At 38.9% G+C, this 10000-nt stretch overlaps 1 protein-coding gene across 2 annotated transcripts in view; it reads right to left on the bottom strand.

Annotated features, from left to right (window-relative positions):
- The window catches only part of LOC121383183 (serine/threonine-protein phosphatase 2A 55 kDa regulatory subunit B alpha isoform-like), a 43867-nt gene extending 43595 nt beyond the window's left edge, over window positions 1–272 (bottom strand). For both annotated transcript variants that reach the window (XM_041513032.1, XM_041513033.1), the window contains exon 1: window positions 78–272. The gene's annotated coding sequence lies outside the window, so the exon portion shown is untranslated. The remainder of the gene's footprint in view (window positions 1–77) is intronic.
- Window positions 273–10000: the final 9728 nt, after the last annotated feature.

The following is a 10000-nucleotide window of genomic DNA, read 5'->3' as shown; positions in this document are numbered from 1 at the left end:
GTAGGTATACAGGTGGTTCCCAGAAACGAACGTAAACATTACATACATACTGATATACCAAAATGCACGTCCATTACCTTTGTTGAACTCTACGCCAGACGACCAACACGTCTGCGAATGATTCTTCCCATGTCCTCGGGGCTCGCAAGGCTTGTAATTGGTTTCGCCGTCTGGCAGGTGAAGAAGCCGCATACGTTTTTACGTATTATATTGGTTCTAGTACCAACAGTTTTCTTTGTTTGCAGCAAGTGGTCCGCCACCACGTATATACGTTCTCCACTTACCATGTGGTATACGTGTACCCTTTCTGCAGAGATGTGTCTCTGTTTCTCCTACTATCAAATACGTATACCGCCCGAGGTGCTGCTTTTGTGACTTGACCTCTAGCTGTGCTCAGTCATGCACCAAAGAATATACATACGTACAAACAACATGGCTTCCATAATTGATGATACTGTACACATCTTTAATAAATTGGATAATGAGGAAAGGAAAGGAATGTTTGTTTAATGGTACCCTAGCACGCTGTACACCACGGATATATATATATATATATATATATATATATATATATATATATATATATATATATATATATATATATATATATATATATGTGGTAAATGGCGACACATGTTTATAGTTTTTGACAGAAGAAAAGTGCTGCCGATTAACAGCAAGGCAAGGGATGTTTAACATACATACTTCCTGACATGATAACACATACCACGGCTTTCGATATATAGTGTTTGGAACAGGGAAATCTAAATGACTCTAGCTGCTGAGGATGTGAAAGTGACTGCTTCACTCGAAAGCTCTACCACTAAGTCACTAAAAGTTTCTAATTAAAAAACAAAACAAAATCAAAACATATAGAAATGTTTTTATTAGAGACGCTTCTACTGTGCTATAACACGAAATAACGCATGGTTGCTACACTAGTATTACAACATAACATGAATACCAGGAAGAGGTCAACAGACTGTCATCGGGGAAAATGGATAGCCTAAAGTACTTACGTCTGTCGCCCGAGTCCTGTTATTAAATACATGTTCTGCGGTGTCCGGTGTTGAAGCCAAATATACGCAACCCTGGAGGTTACGCCTAGATTTGTAAATCATTGCCATCTGTCTCAGTCACAAAAGTGATACCCCAGAAACTAGGGTATTACATTGGAGGTCTAGGCACCTGTGTGGGGTGGGGGAGGATGTCGAATCCCCCAGCTATATCATGTTCTATCCTGTCTATGGAAAGTGCATTAACAATTCCTCGCTGTAAAGGAAAAATGTAGTGGGTTTTCTCTAAATCTTTTAAATACACAAATATTTTTTAACAGATGTTTTTGTCCTATGGCCACTTATCAGGCACACTGTCTAGGACATACACCTCAACTATCTGTCCAAGGTAAGGCTTAACAGGTAATTGTTAGTGGTGAGAGTGAAATATCGAGACAGGTAGACATCTACCTAATGCGCCGCTAAAACGGACTCTTTTTTGCAGCCACAAGCTGTTAACTTGATCACTCGTGATAATTGATTTGGTGTGTGGCAACCAAAATATATCAGGGTCTAATTCATAAAGCTCTCTTAGGTCTCACTACACAGATGTCATCTGCCATTCAAACCCATGTTAAACTGCCCAACTTCAAGCGAAGATTGCCCATAGAACGGGTTCTCGTTGGCACTAACAACATACACCATTGCAAACATACATTATATAAGCATTTATTTTCACTCCAAAATTGAGAACATTTCCGTCTCAGTTTTTTGCTATATGACCGCATCTGGCTGTAGTACCGGTCCGAACAGGTGGTTCATTAACCGATTCACTCCGGCTGTCACTTGCGCTATATACCCATGTCCCAAAAGGTCGATGCACAATATTACAAAATAACATGGGCAAAATACAGCCAGAAGGCTTACCATTAAATATACATATATTGTTTTAATTCTTCATTGTTTTAATTGAACCATAACATGTGTCCCAATTAGGAACTATAGTGGACCGTGATGAATTCTCACCCGGAAGTGATCTGTGTAGTGAGACCTTAGGCTCTGCTAGACAACAAAGCATCCTCTTTGCAAGTCTTTTGGCATTGCACTGCGATATCGCAAAGTTACGAGAGTTTAGTGTATCTTGTTTACTACCAATTCTTTTTCATTTGATATTTCCTTATTTTCCTTATGTATATCTCCTGACCGGCCTTGGTGGCGTCGTGGGAGGCCATCGGTCTACAGGCTGGTAGGTACTGGGTTCGGATCCCAGTCGAGGCATGGGATTTTTAATCCAGATACCGACTCCAAACTCTGAGTGAGTGCTCCGCAAGGCTCGATGGGTAGGTGTAAACCACTTGCACAGACCAGTGATCCATAACTGGTTCAACAAAGGCCATGCTTTGTGCTATCCTGCCTGTGGGAAGCACAAATAAAAGATCCCTTGCTGCTAATCGGAAGAGTAGCCCATGTAGTGGCGACAGCGGGTTTCCTCTCAAAATCTGTGTGGTCCTTAACCATATGTCTGACGCCATATAACCGTAAATAAAATGTGTTGAGTGCGTCGTTAAATAAAACACTTCTTTCTTATGTATATCTACTTAAGGTTCTAGCACGCTGTCCTGTATAACCGACCTCGGTGGTGTTGATGTTAAACCATCGGACTTTTGAAAGGCTGGAACGTATTGGGTTCACTTTCTGGTACCGGCTCCCACTCAGGGTGTGTTTAACGACTCACTGGACAGGTGTAAGGCCACTACACCGACGTCTCTCACAACGACCACTAACACACTGTCACGGACATACAGTTCAGATAGCTAAGGTGTGTGCCCAGAATCTTAATGTCCCGTAGACATTGCTCAGCAATCTGGGACGTCTGCTCATTAAACGTGAATGATTGATGATAAGGAAGGAGACCACATTATTGTGTCCCTGTTCCTTGAAAGTTCAGACACGTCCATCCTGGGTACAATCTCTGACATTACCAAAAGGTGGTGGTGCTTTATTACATACTCTTTAAAAAAACAGTAGGAGAACTCTAATAAGAATTTACAATTGTCAAAATTGTAAGGTATATTAGCTGTGGGGAATGGTTATATGATAATAGAGAATAAATTGGGCAAACATTACAACCGGTAGTTCTGTATTACAGTGGGTTTTATGACCACCAAAGATCTTGAAGGACGATTGGGGTCAAAAGTGAAATTTGAAAGTTGACGGGTTTTTTTAATCAGTAAATCGCAAATTCAAACAATAAAAATTACTAAAAACAAAACATTAACAACTGTATGATCATCGGAATGAAAAAGATTGACAGAAATAATGTTCCACAGTGATTAATCGACCTTCCTGAAAATTGTCAAAATCGAGAATGACACCCCACGCACAGACCTGAACGTTGTTTACTAGGAAAAAAGAAAAAAGAAAGAAAGAAATCTTTTATTTAACGACGCACTCAACACATTTTATTTTACGGTTATATGGCGTCAGACATATGGTTAAAGACCACACAGATTTTGAGAGGAAACCCGCTGTCGCCACTATATGGGCTACTCTTCCGATTAGCAGCAAGGGATCTTTTATTTGCGCTTCCCACAGGCAGGATAGCACAAACCATGGCCTTTGTTGAACCAGTTATGGATCACTGGTCGGTGCAAGTGGTTTACACCTACCCATTGAGCCTTGCGGAGCACTCACTCAGGGTTTGGAGTCGGTATCTGGATTAAAAATCCCAAACCTCAACTGGGATCCGAACCCAGTACCTATCAGCCTGTAGACCGATGGCCTACCATGACGTCACCGAGGCCGGTTCTCTTTACTAGGATGTCTGTGGTCAAAACGTGTGTTCGTTCTAATAGTTCATATTAACATTAATATTTCAGGTTCCCCTACTTTTTTTGAAGAGTTGCGTTGTAATTTCCCTCACTCTCGACCTAAGATCTCAGCTTAAAGTTAGTCGGTCGTAGGTGTTGTATACGAGAATCTCGTGTTGTAAGATTGCTCAGACTAGCAACTGGACAGTCGTATTGACCAACCTAGCATTATTATTACACCAAATGTAGACTAATATATGTCACTATAATGAAATAGTCTTGTGTCCCTGCTCTCATCAGTCACACGTACTTGACACATTCATTTATTCTAAAGAAGGATTGCCACATCGGTGTGAACACTGTCAGTGTACGGTGTGACACTGGCAGTTTACTACATTTTGGTGAAGTCTAATCATTTTGAGCCGCCGAGGAAATATATATTTGGAAGACAAAATGTGAATGAATTATTTCGATTCCACCCTCAACTTATTTTGTAATTCTTACGTGTTGACTTTTATTAAAATTTTTAATATACTTACCTGTGATATTTATATATACTGAAAGTTTTAATATATACTTGTGATATTTATATTTTTCTCAGCTCTTTATGCTTTTTTTTTTTTTTTTTTTTTGCGGGGTGGGGTGTGTGTGTGAGGTGGGGTGTGTGTTGTGCTGAGATGTCGTTATTATTCATTCATTGAGAATAATTGTAAATTCAGATATGTTTGTTACATGGATCAACGCATTACATTTTGTCCATGACGGCAGACCTGATAAAGTGTAACAATCTGATTACGGAAGAAAAGAAATGGTTTAAAGAATAAAAATACTAGCAGGTTTATTTAATTAATTAATTAATTAATTATTTTATTATTTTATTATTTTATTTTATTTATTATTGTTTTAATATATGCACGGCTAGTAGTGGGACACTGGCTGAAACGGAAAATAAGCTAACCGAGGTCATCCAGACGGAACAACATTCTGCGACTCATTGCATCACAAACATGTGCACTAGTAGTGAGCTGTAGTCATATCTTCTAGTTACGAAGGAGATAATAATATATACATGTACTTAGTAATAGTATTGTTGGAATAAGATTCTGCTACTGGTCGTAGCGAGTGAGAATGCATTCATTAATTCAGTTGATAGAGCACTGTACTCTTACTCAGAGTCCCCGGTTCGAATCCCAGCAGTGCAAGTTGATTAATCTGTTAGGCTTATGAATGCATTCTGGGAATACTTTAAAAAATAAAATTAAAAAAATAGCGATTTCGTCACAGTTCATTAAATCAGATTGTTCTGACTACTCTCCATTCCCATTTTAGTAACGGCGCTCCGGGAGAGAACCCCATCCCCCAAACTCCCGAGCTGGATCTTGATGGAATACATGGTGATCATGTTTGTTCGACATGTTTTATTACGTTTACAAACTCGTTTCAATAAATTCTAATGGAAAACACAAACTAGTGTAATCCTACAAGGAGTCGTGTACGTCTGAAAGATGGATTGACCACTGCGAGGTTATTGAACGAGCTCTAGATCTAATTCAGCGCCATTTTCTCCCCTTTCTTCACCACTGAACACCTAACTGATTACAGGCCATTAGGCGATGAGGAATTAGGATTTTTTTTTTTTTTTTTTACAGAAAATGTTTTTTATGGACTTGTGTGAACATGAAAAAAAAGAGAAAAGCAAGTGATGTAAGCGCTTGGTTCAGATTCATGCATTAAGAGGCATTCTGAAACATCCCTCAAGAGTGAGGTACAGATTTGGTCAAATCCAGAACATAATTGTGTTATGTCAGATCATCGCACGGCGATGCACTGATGTTGTTTACATCCACTAAAATGATGACCGATGTCAAGTTAAGATATTTTATCAGTTTACCATGCTAGTCGTAGAAGAGTCTTATTGAGGAATGCCCTGTTAATGTCAATCACAAAACGTTTTAAGAGCTTTTAGGATAGCCGAAAGTTGTAACCTGATAAATTCTGACCTAGAAGTGAAGTAAATAACTAATTTATGTGTCCCTGCCTACTTAAAGTTCAGGAACGTCCGTCCATGGCACATGTACCAGTGAACATCAGCACACCATGTCATAAATACCGGTTAATGTTAGGACACTACGACACAGACACAGGTCGACGTCAGGACACCATGGCACAGGTACCGGTCAACGTCAGGACACCATGGCACAGGTACCGGTCAACGTCAGGACACCATGACACAGGTACCGGTCAACGTCAGGACACCATGACACAGGTACCGGTCAACGTCAGGACACCATGACACAAATCCTGGTCAACGTCAGGACACTATGACACAAATCCTGGTCAACGTCAGGACATCATGACACAAATACCCGTCAACGTCAGGACACCATGACACAAATCCTGATCAACGTCAGGACATCAGTGACCATGACACAAATCCTGATCAACGTCAGGACATCATGACACAAATACCCGTCAACGTCAGGACACCATGACACAAATCCTGATCAACGTCAGGACATCAGTGACCATGACACAAATCCTGATCAACGTCAGGACATCAGTGACCATGACACGAATCCTGATCAACGTCAGGACATCATGACACAAATACCCGTCAACGTCAGGACACCATGACACAAATCCTTGTTAACGTTAGGACACCATGACACAAATACCGATAAATTCTGACCTAGCAGTGAAGTAAATAACTTATTTATGTATTCCTGCCTACTTAAAGTTCAGGAACGCCCGTCCATGGCACAGGTACCGGTGAATGTCAGGACACCATGGCACAGGTACCGGTGAACGTCAGGGCACCAAGGCACAGGTATTGGTGCACATCAGGACACCATGGCACAAATACCGGTCAACGTCAGAAAACCATAAAAAAATATTGGTCAACGTCATAAAAAACCATAACACAAATACTGGTCAACGTGAGGACACTATGACACAAATACCGGTCAACGTCAGGACACTATGACACAAATCCTGGTCAACGTCAGGACACTATGACACAAATACCCGTCAACGTCAGGACAACATAACACAAATACCGGTCAACGTCGGGACACCATGACACAAATACCCGTCAACGTCAGAAGGCCATGACACAAATACCGGTTAACGTCTGACTGACAGAGCAAGTGTAATCACTACAATTATACATAAAATGCATTTCCTTATTTAGCATATCAATGTTTGTATATACAAGATTTTACCTACCAATATTTTCGTACGTACGAATAATTATATATTAGGAAGTAAAATGGAGTTTTACATATTACAAACAGCAGGACGACGAGAAACACATTGAATATACAGGCACTCATATCCCAAACAAGAAAATGTATTTAACGTCTAAGTGTAGTTGTTAAAAAGGCTCTGTTAGTTAGAAATTTTTAAAAAAAAGACAGAAAACTCAGTATAGTTCCCTTTAAAGCTACATACCCTAGTTTATAAAAACGCACGTTCGTTTAAGAAGTAATGGTTAATGAAACAAGCTCTAGTTATTTTAGACGGCGTTTTCCTGTTTAAACATCACAGACTTTAGCTTCTCTCTGTTATAACCTTATTCAAATGTGTGTTGCAGGTTTGTAGATTAAAGGGACATTCCTGAGTTTGCTACAAGTTTTAAGATGTTATCGACTAACGGAGACTTTTTAACGATTGTAATTACATATTAAATATATTTTTCTGCATAAAATATTAGTGGCTGTATATTAAACGTGTTTCTGATCGTTAATATTTGTACCAGGTTAAATTTCTTTTATTTCCTAAATTTGTTTTCCTCGTACGTACGAAATTATTTGAAGACAGAATCCAGTTTGGTCTTCTTACAAATATTAAGACGACCAGAAACACATTGAACATACAGACACTGATATTCTAAACAAGAAAATATATTTAATATGTAAGTTTAATCGTATAAATATTTTATTAGTCTGAAACATCTTACAATGCAACAAACTCAGGAATGTCCCTTTAACTAAACTTAGTGTCCAGTTTTACGACTTGAAACTAGAGTCTTCGCCTTTAATTTGTTTATGTTACAACATGATGAAGAGGTCGATCCATACCAACAACAATGTTTTCCTACTGACCTACATATTGTCACACTATTGTGTCCATCACTTTATAATTAGAAGCAAAAATACATCGTCTGCACAGTTGTTTTGTATGCTTCACCCACGAGCGTTTGGAAACAGACAGAGGACCACTGCCGTGTCGAGATCAGTGGGTGACATTTAACAATATAGTCAAACTGACATTTAACACGGCCGATGGAACTGCATTTGTTCCTTTAGAATCCGCCCACACAGTCCGCTAGTACCGCGCAGACGTTTAACTGGCGAGTGGTGTCTTTAAAGGAACAGTCTTCAGATTGTTTCTATTGTTAAGACGTTGCCGACTAATGCTAGGTTTCAGCCTACCAACTATCACGACGGAGTTTGGTTTAAGGATCCGCGGGGCCTGTAGCACAAATAACAGCGGTACCCCCTTCCCAGGATATATATTTTGCAACCCCATCGGGGAGAGGGGCAAAATGACCTGCGGAAAATAAATGTACACAACACCGTGGGGTCACCTAAAGCGCGGAGTCTGTAGCATGTGCTATTAAGATAAACCGGCTCTGATTCTCCGATCTCCGACTTCTACGACTGTCCAGTTGCTAGTTTGGGACTCGATTCTCGTCGTATGACCCATTAGTTGTTAATCTGAGCTCACTCGTCGTAAATCAGTTGGAGAAATTGCAACGCAACCGTCGAGTTGGCCATCTTTCTGCTGTATACTGGGCATAATGGGGAAATTACAATGCAACTGTCGACTTGACCAACTCAGTCGTGACAGTTGATAGTCTGAGACTAGCATAACAAAGACGTTTTAACGACTAAAATGACATATTAAAGGGACTATACTGAGTTTCTAGTCATTTTAACCAGTTTGTGGCAAACAAAATTAGTTTATATAAGAATTGTTTCTCTTTTTTTTAAGGAATTTATCGATGTATAAAAGTCACAAATGGTATAAAATCGCGTAGCCTAACGAAGCGATTTTATACTACATTTGTGACTTTTATACATCGATAAATTCCTAAAAAATGAGAAACAATTCTTATAATCACAAAGAGTACAAGAAGTGTACCTTAAAACACTCAAAAATAATTTCTTTCGTTCTTACTGTCAACCATGTTATGTAAATAAGCGTAGGAATACATGTATACATACTATTGGATGTTTTGGGGTTTTTTTTAACAGAATAAAAACAAAAAAATATATATATTGTAATTTTTTTTTTTTTATAACATGAATATCTCATCCAGTTTCCCTTATTTTTTTAATCGAGAAAACAGGTCACTTCCTTGTTCTATTTTTAAAACGATCACCGAACTGGGTCATTGGGCTTCTCGCCCATCCAGCTAAAAATAGTTCCAATCGATCTTGGTCTTCCGTGATGACGTATTTTTATGAGGTTTGTGGAAGGATAACACTTGGTTTTTTAGTGACGTCAGCCAATCAGAATACAGTAAATCGTATAAATTCGGTAAGTTTGTAATTATATTATTGCAATTACAATTTAAATGTTCTTTGCTTAGAATATAAAATCTCTATAACCAATGCATTTCTGGAAATCGTAATGTTTTGTAGTATCTTAATATATATTGCAGGGCCGTACCCTGACCAAAATCCATGGGGGGGGCACTAAATTTTATAAATAATTTTTAACATACTATAAAGATTAAACATTTCTATGCTATTACTGGAGATATATAAAAAAAAAAGGATAAGATTCTCAGGGGGGGGGCAGCTGCCCCCCCTGCCCCCCCCCCCCCCGGAGGGTACGGCCCTGTATTGTTGTCTAAAATAATTTCGTACGTACGAATTTATTATTTCTTTCAACGGCCAAACGAAATTTTAATTAATTCGGCTAACGGTCATTCCAAATGTATTAATAATGCTATATAATATTTAAAAACAAAGAGGAAAATACTTTGTTAGGGGAACAAATTAATAGATGTCCACCCTCGTAAAGTTTGGTTTGTTTAACGACACCAGTAGAGCACATTGATTTATTAATTATCGGCTACTGGATGTCAAACATTTGGTAATTTTTACATATAGTCATCAGAGGAAAGCCGCTACATTTTTTTCTAATGTACCAAGAGATCTTTTATATGCACTTTCCCACAGACAG

Source organism: Gigantopelta aegis, chromosome 10, assembly GCF_016097555.1.
Source record: "Gigantopelta aegis isolate Gae_Host chromosome 10, Gae_host_genome, whole genome shotgun sequence".
Taxonomy (NCBI): domain Eukaryota; kingdom Metazoa; phylum Mollusca; class Gastropoda; order Neomphalida; family Peltospiridae; genus Gigantopelta; species Gigantopelta aegis.
This window is presented reverse-complemented; position numbering and strand designations above follow the sequence as displayed.